We start from the raw sequence: 15,108 nt of genomic DNA on the forward strand, positions 1-15,108 counted from the left end.
CTTACCTTACTGGTGTTAAGTGATATAATCGTGTGAATGAAAGACCTGCTTTTAAAAAGCTTTGAAATCTGCACTACATTTTTCGAGTTGTTATCTCTACCCAGTAAGCACATGAAGCTGTGTTCCAATATTTTGCTTTTTAAAATTAAATCAAAGGATAACTTGCTTCAAATTTAGGGGATTTTCTTCTTAGGCTAGTAAAAAAAAGTTTGCAACTTTTAATAATAATAATAATATGTCTGTATATATGCGTAATGTATGTGTGTGCTACAATGTATAGGGAGAATTGTGTGAAGTCAGTTTTTTTTCTTCTATTTTTATTCAAATTCTGGGATCCTAACTCAGGTTGCCAAGCTTAAGCAGAGAGCTTTACCCATCTAGCAATCTTGCCAGCCCCTCCTAACAGTAGCTACTCAACAGGCTACTCCTCTCCACCCTGGAGTCTCCAGTTCCATCTTCAAAATGCTCGAGCTTCTCCACTTTTCTTTCTCTCCCATCTGAACACCACATGGCCACATACTCCTACATTATGCTGGTCCCTGCTGCAGGCTGGCCAAGCAGCTGGTGTGGGGAGGTGGTGCTGGGTGACATCCTCCATCAGTGTTGCTTGGCAAGGGAGTATCTATGGCCCACTTGTGCCATACGCTGGAAGGCAGGTCTGTGGGGGCGTGGAGGTCCACAGATCTCTGTCTTCCTTCTCCTGTGCTGCACTGCTTAGATTTGATTTGATTTGATTTGATTTGATTTCACTTTTATGAGTCCCAGGCATAAGACAGCTTTGGCCATCAAGATAAGCATTAAGCTAGGATGAACAAAGGACTGCCATGTGCTCTGGCCCTAGCTGACATAAGAACCATACCACTAACAAGGTATCTCTTTGTTCACTACCAGGGGTGGAAATATATTAAGTTTAGGTAAATATGCTAACTAAAAAACAATTTTCAGAGAAGTCAGAGAGTTTGAATTTGAATGAAGAGGTAGAATGTTAGAAAGCAGCCATGGGAAAAACTGAGATAGTCACCCTAAATCTCCCACAGTCCCATAGAAAACACCAACTGATTTTAAATGATCTCAAAGCCAACATATGGTGCATGCCTTTAATCCCAGCACTTGGGGAGGCAGAGACAAGTGGAACTCTGTGAGTTCAAGGCCAGCCTGGTGCACAAAGTGAGACCAGCACAGCCAAGGCTACACAGACCAATCCTGTTTTGAAAAATAAAAACAAAAAAACCCCAAAATTAATAAAATGGCCTTGAAATGAATAAAATGAATATTAAAATAATAAACATTTTTATCTCATTTTAAAGGTGCATGGAAAAATAAGGAAAATGTTTCTCTGAAAGACTAGACAAAGAAAATATAAATGAAAGTATGCAAAGGAAAAATGAAAAAATTACAAATAATAAGTAAAAAATATTCATAATTTGAGACTCAAATTTTAACAAGTTAATTTCAATAATACATTAAATTAATTGTCTAGAATAGCCAAGAAAACTATATTTTAAGTATGCAATAGGATCAAACACTAGGTCATCTTTGTCATTTAGGAAATAAAAATTAAAGGATAGATTAAGAAATAATATTTTTTAAAAGAGAAATAATATTTCAAAAGGTCAAGATTGTTTTTCAGAATTTTGGTGTGATAATCAGGATATCATAATTGCTGTGATAACCACCCCACTCTCCCTTATGAATCAAGAAATTTAGAGTTATATTACTGCTCCTGTCTGATTCTTTTTTTTTTTTTTTCTGAGTTGCCACCAGAATCAACTATTAAATTCTTCTCCCAGTACTCTAGGCTTTTCCTCGCCACATACTAAACTCTCCCAAATTCCTTTCCACACCAGTGCCAAAGGGCTCAAAACTACTAAGCCAAGTCTTACATACACTGTCCAGCATCTCTGGTACAACTTCTCTGTTCTGTTATCTCCTCTCGCTATTGTGAGAAATACCTAACAGACACAACACAAAGGAAGAGGATTCTAGTTGCTTTATGGTTTCAGAGGTGTAGTTCATCATAGGGGGTGGAGGGGGGCGGGTTACAGTGGAGTAGAGCATTTCATAGCATGGACACCAGGATGTGGAAAAGGGGAATACAGAATAGGGTCAGAACAAAACAAATTCTCTAAATACCTGTTCCTCTCTCCCTTCCTCTTTCATTCTATTCCCATCTCTTAAACCTGTGACAGAAGGGGACCTCCTCCCCTACCATATGATCACAGCCTATCAAGGATCATCATCCTGTTAACCTGCTTCCCCTTCCTCTGAGCGTCACCAGGACTCTCGAACAAGGACAAATGGTCAAATAGGGGGAACCCAACTGTTAGAGGCAGTCCCCATTGCTTTTTACACAACTGAGGAGAATGCTCTGTCCATTGGCTAGATCTTAATGGGGGAGTCTAGGTTTACTGTATGCATTGTCCTTGGTTGGTACAGCAGTTTGTGCAGGACCCCTGGGTCCAGATCTGCCAGTCTTGATGGTCTTCTTGTAGGGTTTCTGGGCCCACCGGGTCCTTCTATCTCCCCATTCTCCCATACCACTCTCATCTGGAGTCCCAGTAGCAAGTTCCAGAATCTATCCCAACCCCCTGCTGAGTGAAGACTCTCAGAGGACATCCCTGTTGGGCTAATATCCAATTATGAATGATTATATACAATGTGTATCTTTCTGGGTCTAGGTTACCGCACTAAAAAGGGTCATTTCTAGTTCCATCCATTTGCCTGCAAATTTCAAGATTCCCTTGTTTTTAATAGCTGAGTAGTATTCCATGGTACAAATGAACCACAGTTTCATTACCATTCTTTGAGAACATGTAGGTTTTTTTCAGATTCTGGCTATTACGAATAAGGCTGCTATGAATATAGTTGAGCAAATGTTCTTGTTGTGTGGTTGAGTATCTTTTGGGTATATTCCAAGGAGTGGAATAGCTTGGTCTTGAGGTAGCCCTATTCCGAATTTTCTGAGAAAATGCCAGATTGATTTCCAGAGTGGTTGTACTAGTTTGCACTCCCTCCACCAAAGAAGGAGTGTTTCTCTTTCTCTACATCCTCGCCACCATGTGCCTAGAAGCCAGAACTGAAACAGATCCTGGAGGAAAGCTGCTCACTTCGCTCAGTGTGCTCAATCTGCTTCCTTATACAACTTAGGAACACCTGCCAGGAGTAGCACCACTGACAATGGACTGTGTCCTCTCACATCAATACTTTTAAAAAATGTACCTGGGCTTGCTCACAGGCCAACCTTAAGAAACATTTTCTCAATTGATAGTCTCTTTTCCTTAGCATTCATCAGGTCACTATAAAACATTCTAGCACAGGATATAATTTTTTAAAAGTTTTTTGGGGGCCAGGTAGAAATGGTTTCTCAAATTATGTTCACCTATAAATGGATAATATAATTCCTGAATGTTATTTAGTTAGTGTTCTATTGCTTTGCAGCATTCAATATTAAGTTCATTTATGATTATTTCCCATTAATGAATATTATTACTGAGGCATCAGGATTAAGAGAAATAATGGAAACATGACATAATATTTACTCTATAATAAGCCTCAGTGGAAAGATTCATTCATTCATTTATTCATTTTCATTTATTCTAGAAGGTCTGACAGAGAAGTATTTTATAATAAAATATTAGGTTATGTAGCATTTTCAATAATCGACAACATAAATCAAGAAAGAGTACATCTACTGATTAGGCAACAACTAGTAAGAGGAAACAACATGAGTATAGTAGATGTCATTGAGACATTGAGATAAGATTCTTGCAAAGGAAGCCAGTGATTAACATAAAAATTTTTGTAGAAAATGAACTTCAGGCATTATCTACCCTAAGGAAAGTTCCCAACTATGCATGGAGAAACTTTGGAAGAACTAAGGAATAAATAAGAGAAGAGAGGCCAGACCATGGATAACCTGTGGGCATTTTTAAGAACTTGAATTTTTCTTTGAATTAAATGAAGGAATGTTGCAGCATTTTGAAAGGACATGATGGCCTTCGATGTTGAAAAGAGATACTCAGTTATTTCATCAGTGAGAACCATAAATAGACACTGGTAGCAGCTCATGGGTGGGGAAGGAAGTAATTGCAGTAAAACCATGCCATGGCTGATGGTAGCCTGGACAAGGTTAGCAAGGGCAGTGATGATGAGAGACGGTGGGTTTAGGGTATATTACAATGATGGTGCCAGCAGGTTTCCCCAGCAGTTTGGATATGAGATTTGAAAGCAAGGGGAATTAAAAAGAACTCTCTGATTTGTGCCCTGAGCAACTTCCATAGTGGAGATCACTGAGATTGGGAAAGTGAAAAACAAATCAGTTTGTGGGGCAGGTTTTTCTGTGTTAGAGTAGTTCTAAACATCAGATAAAACTTGAAAAGAAAAAAAAGGTTGCATAAATAAGTTCCAAGGAAAGTAAGGAACTGTAGAGTGGGTAAATAAACTTTGAGTTTGTTTGAGATGACAGTTAAAACCATACAGATTTGATGAGACCACCACAGCTGAAGTAGGCCAGAGTCTGCACAAACACCGAGTTCTCTGAACACACTGTAGTAAGTGATTCTACAGCATTTGGTGCCACCTAGATCATGGCTTGGTAAAATTTTTGTGTAAGCAATATTTTTTTCACCGGGGAAATGTTTACATGACTCTAGGTATATGAGCGTATAAAGTAGGCATACAAGTTAAACATTTGGTGGTCATAAGTTATTTAAAAACAATTCTTTGGTACGCATATGGTTTTACTGTCCATTAGAGAGAAAGAAACTTTGTACATTAGTAAAATTGGTGTCCTTTTTTTATTTAAATAATTAGACTTAGCTGAAGATTTGATAGTGAAGGACATTGAGCATCTTCAAAGTTTTTCAGAGTTGATCCAAATATTGATTTTATAATTCTCATTGTAGAGAATGAAGTTCCTCAAAAATTGAGAAATTTTCTTTCTGGCCCCATCAACACTGTTTCCATTTTTCATTTCTCTGAAATTCCACAATTCTGGCAAGGAACCGCAAATGTATGACTTTTTGTTTATTTGTTTCTGAGATTGTAATTTAAGTATATTTTTATCTAATCTTTCTTACCTTCAAACCTTTCGAAACCCTTCCATAGATCCCCTCCCTGGTCTCCTTCAAATTCATGGCCTCTTCATTGATTAACTGTTTTTTTTTTAATTTTTTATTAATTTATTCTTGTTACATCTCAATGGTTATCCCATCCCTTGTATCCTCCCATTCTTCCCTCCCTCCCATTTTCCCCTTTTTCCCCTCCCCTATGACTGTTCCTGAGGGGGATTTCCTCCGCCTGTATATGCTCATAGGGTATCAAGTCTATGCTTGGTAACCTGCTATCCTTCCTCTGAGTGCCACCAGGTCTCCCCCTCCAGGGGACATGGTCAAATATGAGGCACCAGAGTTCATGTGAAAGTCATACCCCACTCTCCACTCAACTGTGGAGAATGTTCTGTCCATTGTCTAGATCTGGGTAGGGGTTTAAAGTTTACTCCCACCTGTATTGTCCTTGGCTGGTGCCTTAGTTTGAGCGGTACCCCTGGGCCCAAATCTGCCTATCATAATGTTCTACTTGTAGGTTTCTAGGACCCTCTGGATCCTTCTACTTTGCCATTCTCCCATGCGTCTCTCATTTAGAGTCCCAACAGGATGTCCTCCCCTCTGTCGCAGTTTCCTGGTAAGTGAAGGCTTTCGTGGGACATGCCCCTTGGGCTAGTATGCAGATATAAGTGAGTATATACCATTTGAGTCTTTCTGCTTCTGGGTTAACTCACTCATTTTGATCATTACCTTCAGCAGAATGGATAAAGAAACTGTGGTACATATACACTATGGAATACTATTCAGCTATTAAAAACAAGGAATTCCCAAAATTTGTGGACAAATGGATTGATTAACTGTTATTGCATGCATACGGATACTTGTGCATGCATATCCATGTTTCTGAATACAGTACCTGTTGAGCCCATATGGTGGTACTTTTTATGTATGTTTATAGGACCAACCATCTGGCACTGAGTAGCTGTGCTCTTCCCTGGGGAAGACCACATCTCACATTCCTGGTTTGCCCAGTTCCATGTTCCTCTTTGGGTACGGTTGAGACTTTTTCATTTATATCTTACAGTGTTGTCAGTGCTGTGCAGGTGGTATTGTTGCATCACAGAAAAAAATCTGTTTGCATGGTCCTGTACTGCACATATCTTTCAGCAAGAAGCTCTGCTCAGATACTGTATTTGGCAACTTTCCATGCTGGAGTAGCTGTGCTAGTACCTGTACACACATATGTTTAAGACACACGGATGGAGTGCTTTTCTGGGCTCTGAACAAATCCTGGACTTCCTCTCACATGTCTTTTAGTAATGGCTGATATATGCAAATATCCCTGGATTTACTTCTTTTACACATGTTACATGTAATAAAAAGTGTTTATCGCCTCCCTGGCCCTGGCTTCTTTTACTTGAGAGAATGAATGTTCAAGGTTCATTTGCAATGTACACTGTTTCAAACTTTGTTTCTGTTAATAATTCTATCATAATGTTCCTGTATGGATTATAAACCACCACCAGACAAGGGCGCACCGTGGAGACTAGTTTGGTATTAAACTTACAGATCTACCTGCCTCAGCTTAAATGTCCTTATGCAAAATGTTTTGGAAAATGCAGTTTAATTGTGCTAGGGTTAATATTGTGTGGTAAAATTCTAGGCATTTGAGATATTACTTCAGGCTTATATTTACCCACCAAATATTTCGAAAGTAGTTTTATTTTGTTATACCAACAACAGTGATGAGAGTCCAGTAGCTCTAAAGCACTGTGCCTGTGTTTAGCTGCACTGCTTTTTGTAATCTCACCCTCTAGTTGAGGTGCAATGCCATCCACTATGGCTCTCAGTTTCTTTCCTTGAAGAGCATAATGGCACTGGCCATTTACATTTTGGGGGTTCTTAATATGTCTTTTTCTGTGGAGTGAGCAGTCTCCTTCATGCCACTGCTCCCTGAAGTGTTTCTCTCTGTCTGTCTGCTCAAAACTGCAACATGATCCATCTCTGGTTTCTTCCAACTGCTACACTCCACAGGCCAACACAGCATACCATGCCATGCTCTCTCTGTGCTCTAATTTATATCCTCAGACCCCTATACCATGCCCCTCTCTGTGTTGCACAAGGAAGGCCTTAACATCTGGCAAAAGCCACACCATTCAAGAGACAATTAACAGTTAGGGACAAGCTAAAGCTCAAACCAAAATCCCATACTTGGGATTAAACTAAAAACATACTTACGTAGCACAACTGAGTTTACCGAGAAACCAAAACCTCCATTACAACTGAACACATCCTCTTACATACTGGCCTGGCAAGTCAGCCCTTCTAGAGGAAAGTGATTAAAAAACAAGCAAGAGTCCTGATCTAAGACATCTCTAGATCCCCTTACAAGGGGACCCATATAAAGATCAAGCTGCCTAACCTGTATCTGTCTGTGGCAGAAATGAGGCCATTTTCCCCAGTGGCTGTTTTGCCACATTTGAAGCCAAATCCATAAGGAGTTTCATGGGTGCTCATCATCTTCTTTGAGGCAGGCTGGGTGTTGCCAGGAATTAACCTGCCCTGCTGTAAAAAAAAATCTTTACACTAACTAATAAAAACATCTTTAAATTCATATTCTGTAGGTCTCTGAGGCTTTTGAAGACCTCATCTATTTTATCAGATCTATCTATAGAGTCCTATTTATCTGTTAAACATAGGATGTATATTCTTGTGATAGAAATAGACTTGTAATTGACATAACCATAATTTGGTCAACTATCAATTAACTTGTATTACTTAATTATCCTAAGCAGCTTGCAATAGCACTTCCAAAGTATTATCAGGATGCATTGTATTATAGTTGAGTTGTATGGGTGCAATACTTCATATTAGAGTATGTATACATATACTGTGTGTGAAGAATAATCTTAAATTTGAATTCTATAACAATGTATCAAAATTAAACTTATTTTGCATCAATATACAAAGGTCTATGCCAGGGAATTAAAAGTAACATTGTTAGTAACAATTAAGGCAGTAATTTGAGGAGTAGGTTCAGTAATCTACTTTTTTGTCCTATCATTCCTATATATTTCTATATTCCCCCTTCTTTCTTTTTAATCCCTATCTCCAAACCTAGGAAAGAAAAGATAAGGTAAAAGAGACATCCATGAGTCCAACCTTGATTTCTCTCTGAATAAGACAATTAATAACTTATAACCAACTCCTGGTGAAAATAAATCTCTATAGCCAAGAAAGCAGCAAAAAAACCTACCGAACTCCCCATAAGGAAAATAGGGAAGCATTCTCTTCAGGCTTCTTCTGGCTGATTTGGGGCCCAAATGAATTTAGGGAAAATGGTTAAACAAGCTAGGAAGAGCATTTGTGGTCCATTTTCTAAATGTTGAGAAATTGCAGGCTTAATTAAAGCCCTGTGTGGAACAGTCTAAAATGATGGAACAATTGGGATTGGAAGCTTTCTTCAAAGCTGTCCTGGGATCTGCTCTGTTATGATGAGGAATGGCAACTGAAGCACTTTGGTGCTGGAACATGAAGGATGCAGGATGTCAGTGTCGTACATGCTGTGAGGCATGAATTCTGTCAGGTCTGATCCAGCATCAGTGTCTGGTTCATTTGTTCTGAAAATATATAATTTCTCACAAGCATTTTACAGTCTTAAAATTATAAATATATGAGGTGTGTGTGATGCACAGAACAATTAAGGCTGGTTCTCTGCCCTTTGTATGAGCAGAAGAAAGACATCTGCTAATCTTCATTCATGCCATATGAAGAATGGATACATCACATGGATTCTGTAACCAATAAGAAGCCTTGTCCATGCATAGACATTCATGTCTCAGCCAGTCTCAGAGCTATTCCCATGTAGTGGGATTAGCACAATATAAGTCACCTGCTTGTTCTGCAGTGTGAATTCTTCACATTCTGATTATAGCCCCCTCCCTCATCCTCTCTCCCTCCTTCCCCTAGTCCTCAGAAAGAGGAGCCCTCCTCCCTTAGCATCTGGCCTCAGTCTATCAAGAAATGTTCTTAAGAGAAATGTAACTTGTCAAAAGACAGACAGTTGCATAGCCAGAGATGGAGTGCATGTCTAAATTTCTGCAAATTACCTGAAAGCATCTCTCTGTTTCTGTATCTAGGCCTTCTGCCAAGAGCCATTCAGCCCGTACCTTCTTGCCTCCTGCTCCCACCCTTCCTCTCTCAGGCCCTCTCCTCCCTCCCCTAGCCCTCTGAAAAGGGAGGCCTCCTCCTGTAACATCTGACTTCTGCCTATCAAGTCTCATCTGTAGTACCTGTATCCTCTTCCTCTGTGGCTCAGCAAGGTCACCCTACCAGGAAGTGATCAACATTGGGGGGGGGGGGCAGAGTCCATGTCAGAAGTAGTCCCTACCCCCATATTGTAGGCCCCTCAAGAGGCTATGCTGCCTATCTGCTACATCTGAACAAAGGGTCTAGGGCCACATCATACATGGCCCTGGTTTGGTCCATCAGTCTCTGTATTTTAGTGTGGTTATCCTGTATTATGTGGCTAATATCTGCTTATGAATGAATAAATTTCATGCATGTTTTTCTAGGTTGGGTTAACTCACTCAGGATGTTTTTTTCTAGATTCATCCATTTGCCTGCAAATTTCAACTTTTCCTCATTTTTAATAACTGAGTAGTATTCCATTGTGTAAACATATCAGGGTTTCATTATCCATTTTTCAGTTGAGGGATATCTAGTTTGTTTCCATATTCTGGCTATTATGACTAAAGCTGGTAGAACATAGTTGAGCAAATGTCCTTGTGTGGTAGAGCATCTTTCAGGTATATTCTGAGGAGTGGAATAGCTACATCTTGAGGTGGAATTATTTCCAATTTCTTCAGAAATTGTCAAATTGATTTCTAAAATGGTTTTACAAGTTTGTACTCCCACCAGCAATGGAGGAGTGTTCCCATTCCTCCACATCCTTGCCAGCACTTGAATTTTTGATCTTAGCCATTCTGATAGGTGTAAGATGGAATCTCAACGTCATTTGATTTTCATTTCCCTGATGACTAAGGACATTGATCATTTTTAAGGGTTTCTTCACCCTTTGATAATTCTTTAATGAGAATTCTCTGTTTAACTCTGTGCCCCATTTTTAACTGGGTGATTTGGTTTGGTGGTGTTTAATTTCTTGAGTTATTTATATATTTTGGACATTAGCCCTTTGTCTGATGCAGGGTTGGTGAAGATCTACTCCCAGTCTGTAGGCTGTCGTTTTCTTCTATTGACAGTGTCCTTTGCCTTACAGAAGCTTTTTAGTTTCATGAGGTCCCATTTATTAACTGTTGATCTTAGAGCTTGAGCATTTGCTCCACTGTTCAGGAAGTTGTCTCTTGTGCCAATGAGTTCAAGACTCTTCCTTACTTGTATTTTTTTTTTCATCTTAGCCATTCTGAGGAGTGTAAGATGAAGTCTTGGAGTCATTTTGATTTGAATTTTCTCTGATGGCTAAGGATGTTGAGTATTTCTTTAAGTGCTTCTTGTTCATTTAATTTCTGTTGATAATTCTCTGTTTACCTTTGTACCCCATTATAATTGGTTTGTTGGAGTATAATTTCTTGAGTTGTTTATATATATTGGATATTAGTCCTTTGTCAGATGTAGGGTTGGTGAAAATCTTTTCCCAATCTGTGGATGGTTGTTTTGTTCTATTGACAGTGTCCTTTGCCTTACAGAAGCTTTTACATCCTCAAGAGGTCCCATGTATTAATTGTTGATCTTAGAGGCTGAGCTGTTGGTGTTCTGACCAGGAAATTGTCTCCTGTGCCAACGAGTTCAAAGCTAATCTCTTCTAATAAATTTTTAGTGTATCTGGCTTTATGTTTATGTATTTGACCCACTTGGACTTAAGTTTTGTTCAGGGTGATAAATATGGATCTATTTGCATATTTTTACTTACAGACAACCAGTTAGTCCAGGACCATTTGTTGAAGATGCTGTCATTTTTCCATTGTATGGCTTAGTGTCTTTGTCAAAACTCAAGTGACTGTATGTATGCGGATTTATTTCTGGGTTTTCAATTCAATCCCATTGAACACAAATCTGTTTCTATGCTAGTACCATGTAGTTTGTATTACTGTTGCTCAGTAGTGCAGCTTGAAGTCAAAGATAGAGATACCTCCAGTTTTTTTATTGGACTTTTTTTTTTAAAGCTGTTTTGGTTTTATTGTTTTTATTGTGAAGTTGAGAATTGTTCTTTCAAGGTCAGTAAAGGATTGTGTTGGTATTTGGACAGGAATTGCATTGTATATGTATATTGCTTTTGGTAAGATGGTCATTTTTACTATGTTAATCTTATGGATTCATGAGCATTGGACATCTTTCCCTCTTCTGATATAGTCCTTAATCTCTTTCTACAGAGACTGAAAGTTCTTGTCATTGTCACACAGGTCTTTGACTTGTTTAATTAGATTTACAGCAAGATACTTTATATTAGTCATGGTTGTTGAGAAGGCTATTGTGTTGTTTCCATTTCTTTCTCAGCCCATTTGTTGCTTGTACACAAGAGGGCTACTGATTTTTTTAAAAGTTATTTTGTATCTAGCCATTTTGCTGAAGGTGTTTATCAGCTGTAGGAATTCCCTGGTAGAATTTTTGGGGTCACTTGTGTATAGTGCCATATCATCTGAGAATAGCAATACGTTGCAACGTCCTTCTTTACAATTTGTATCATCTTGATCTCCACTAGTTTTTTTATTGTTCTACTAGGACTTCAAGCGCTATACTGAAGAGATATGGAGAGAGTGGGAAGCCTTGTCTTTTCCCTGTTCTCAGTGGGATTATTGCAAGGTTTTCTTCATTTAACTTGATGTTGGCTATTGGCTTGTTGTATATTGCCTTTATTGTGTTTAACCATGCATCTTGTATCCCTTATCTCTCTAAGACTTTAAACATGAAGGGTTGTTGCATTTTGTCAAAAGTTTTTGTGGCATGTAATGAGATGATCATATGGTTTTTTCTTTCAGTTTGTTTATATGGTGGATTACATTAATGGATTTTCATATGTTGAAGCATCTTTGCATTCCTGGGATGAAGCTTACTTAATCATGGTGGGTAATATTTGTGACGGTGTCATAAGGGAAATTTGTCTGACACTCTCTTTCGTTGTTGGATCTTTGTGTGCTTTAGGTATCAGTGTGAATGAGGCTTCCTATAATGAGTTTGGCCATATTTCTTCTGTTTCTAATTTGTGGAATGGTTTGAGGAATACTGGTATTAGCTCTTTGAAAGTCTGATAGATATTTGCACTGAAACCTCTGGCCCTGAGCTTTTATTAGTTGGGAGATTTTAATGACTATTTCTATTTCCTTGGGTGCTATAGTTCTATTTAAAATTTTTACATGATCTTGATCATATCTATTACAAAAATCATCCATTTCTTTATATTTCTAATTTGGTGGAATATAAGCTTTTGATGTAAGACTTAATGATTTCTTGGATTTCGTTGGTATCTGTTGTTATGACCCCTGTTTCATTTCTGACACTTTCCCAAGGTCTTGTAGTTAGTTTGTCTAAGGGTTTATCTATTCTCTTGATTTTTCAAAGAACCACATCTTGGTTTTGTTGATTCTTTGATTTGGCCTCTTTGTTTCTCATTTATTGATTTCATACCTGAGTTTGAATCTTTCCTGCCACCTACTCTTCTTGGATGTGTTTGTCTTTTTTTGTTCTAGAACTTTCCACATGGCTTTTAAATTGCTAGTTTGAGATGTCTCCAATTTCTTTATGAAGGTACTTAGTGCCTTTCCTCCTAGCACTATTTTCATTATGTATGGGTATTTTGTGCCTTTATGTTCACTGAATTCTAGAAAGTCTTTCATTTCTTTCTTTAATTCCTCCCTGACCCAGTGATCATTGAGTAGAATACTGTTCAGTTTCCATGAGTTTGTAGGTGTTATGCTGTTTCTAATGTAGTTGAAGTCCAGCTTTAACCCATAGTGGTCTGATAGAATACAAGTTGTTTTTTGCAATTTTCTTGTATTTGTTGAGGCTTGCTTTGTGAACACATATGGGTCAATTTTGGAGAAGTTTTGGGGAGGTGCCAAGAAGAAGGTATATTCCTTTGTGTCTGGATGGAATGTTTTATAGATATCTTATAGGTGCATTTGATTTATAATGTCAGCTAGTTTTATGCTTTCTCTGTTTAGTTTCTGTCTCAATGATCTGTTCATTGGCAAGAGAGGGGTGTTGAAGGCTCCAATTATTAATATCTGGGGTATGATGTGTGATTTTTAAGCTTCAGCAAATGTTTCTTTTATGAATATGGGTGATTTTGCATTTAGGCTATATATGTTCAAAATTAAGTCATCATGTTGGTGGTGGTGGTTTTTTTTCCTTTCTTTCTTTGATGAGTAGGAAGTGCCCTTCTGTATCTCTGTTGCTTATTGTTGGTTGAAAGTCTATTTCATTAGATATTAGAATAGCTAATCCAGCTTCCTTCTTGTATCTGTTTGCTTGGAAAACCTTTTTCCAGCCCTTTATTCTGAAGTAATGTTTCTCTTTGTTGCTGAGGTGTGTTTCTTGGATGCAGCAAAATAATGGATCATGTTTCCACAAACATTCTGTTAGCTGTGTCTTTTTATTAGTGAATGGAAACCATTGATGTTGAGATATATCATTGACCAAAGATTGCTAATTCCTGTTATTTTAATATTAGTTGTGGTAGTCTATGTGTGTGTGCTTTCCTTCTTTTGTTTTTGCTTGTATGGAATTATTAATTTCCTGAGTTTTCTTGGATATAATTACCCTCATTAGGATGGAATTTTCTTTCTAGCATTTTCTGTAAGGCTGGATTTGTGGATAAGTATTGCTTATATTTGGTGTTTATTGAAACATCTTGTTTTATCCAAAAGTAGTTTGGGCTGACATCTGTCATTTCATATGGTTTGCAAGATGTTTAGGCTTTTCTGGCTTTTAGAGTCTCTGTTGAGTAGTCAGGTATAATTTTTATAGTTTTACTCTTATATGTTACTTTCCCTTTTTCCTTTGCAACTTGTAATATTCTTTCTTTGTTCTGTACCTTTAGTGTTTTGATTATTATGTATGGTCCAGTCTAATTGGTGTTCTATATGCTTCTTATATGTTTATAGACATCTTTTTTCTTCAGGTTGGGGAATTTTTTTCTATAATTTTGCAGAAAATATTTTCAGCCTTCAGGAATGCATGTAAGGGTGAAGTCCATTAGAAGGAGGGCACAGGGAGCTGAGCATAGTTTATTACTGTTGTGTTTGTCCTGCATACTGGTGTGAGTAGAGGGCTGGCTCACAGAGAGCTAAAGTACCCAGTTGACTGCAAAGAGCCTCCAGGTATCAAGGTGCTGGACTGGGAATGGAGTCCAGCCTGAGTTTCAATCCACAGAAACCATATGAACAAACTTTTTTGGTCCTATAATGTACTTTCACTTAGCAATGAATGAAAACTCAAGAATTGATATAGAAAACAACATAAGTTAGTCCCCAATATCAGGCTGAGTGACAGAAGTATATAAATAGCATATACTGGTTGCCATTCCTATAAAATTTTACTTAAAACTCAATTTAAAAGAAACATGGTCAAAAGATTTTGGGGGGATTAAAAATCAACAAAACTACTGGAAAAAAGAAAATGTCCCGGCACTTTTAGGCAGTTCTGTATCTCAGTTGAAATAGGGTTGCTGACAAGTCCACACTTCACAAATGTAGTTATTATTATCAAAAATATATAGTTATTGAAAGTAAATCTTACATCAGATGAAACTAAGCTTAATCTGTAATTAATACTATGAATACCAAATCATTTAGGGCGAGCACACTGTCTGAATTAATCAAATAAGAAAAATAAGGTAGAGAAATAATAGATAAATGGAAGGATGTTTACAAAGCAGATATAGTAAAACAATTTTAATTCAAAGTAGATTACAAATAGACATTCCCTATAAAATGCTTTCAATGAGTATCTGAGTATTTTATAAGAATCTGGGAAAGTTTCTTATATTTTCTACTAAGAGTAAATTATCCACCTTTCTTGGGATGTTGCATTATATTACAAAATGTTC

General features: G+C 37.8%; 1 non-coding gene across 1 annotated transcript; it reads right to left on the minus strand.

Moving 5' to 3' along the window:
• Positions 1–752: 752 nt before the first annotated feature.
• LOC127207659 (small nucleolar RNA SNORA48) lies at positions 753–896 on the minus strand. Its single transcript, XR_007832948.1, has one exon. It is a non-coding gene; the product is annotated as a small nucleolar RNA SNORA48 (small nucleolar RNA).
• Positions 897–15,108: the final 14,212 nt, after the last annotated feature.

Source organism: Acomys russatus, chromosome 2 (genome assembly GCF_903995435.1).
Source record: "Acomys russatus chromosome 2, mAcoRus1.1, whole genome shotgun sequence".
In the NCBI taxonomy this organism is placed as follows: Eukaryota; Metazoa; Chordata; class Mammalia; order Rodentia; family Muridae; genus Acomys; species Acomys russatus.